The sequence below is a fragment of the Penaeus monodon genome, chromosome 29, assembly GCF_015228065.2.
Source record: "Penaeus monodon isolate SGIC_2016 chromosome 29, NSTDA_Pmon_1, whole genome shotgun sequence".
Lineage (NCBI taxonomy): Eukaryota > Metazoa > Arthropoda > Malacostraca > Decapoda > Penaeidae > Penaeus > Penaeus monodon.
In genome coordinates, this window is record NC_051414.1 from 7,762,916 (window position 1) to 7,763,125 (window position 210).

The 210-nt window shown below is 41.9% G+C and overlaps 1 pseudogene; it reads left to right on the forward strand.

Moving 5' to 3' along the window:
• Window positions 1-210, forward strand: part of LOC119591927 — a 14,157-nt pseudogene that overhangs the window by 12,660 nt on the left and 1,287 nt on the right.

Below are 210 nucleotides of genomic sequence, written 5' to 3' on the forward strand. Positions count from 1 at the left end.
GCTAACACAGTGAAAGGAAGGTTAGGTCTGCTGCAGGATAGTTTCCTATTTTTTCTTGACAGGAGTTTATATTCCTGTGAGTTATTCTACACTCATATCAAATCTGAAGCTGAAATAATTTTTTTCAAACCATCGCCCCACCCCACCCCCCCCTGTCAGGGAAGAATTTTTAAAAATCGACTGCAGTAGCTGCTGGTATGGGGTTGTGTT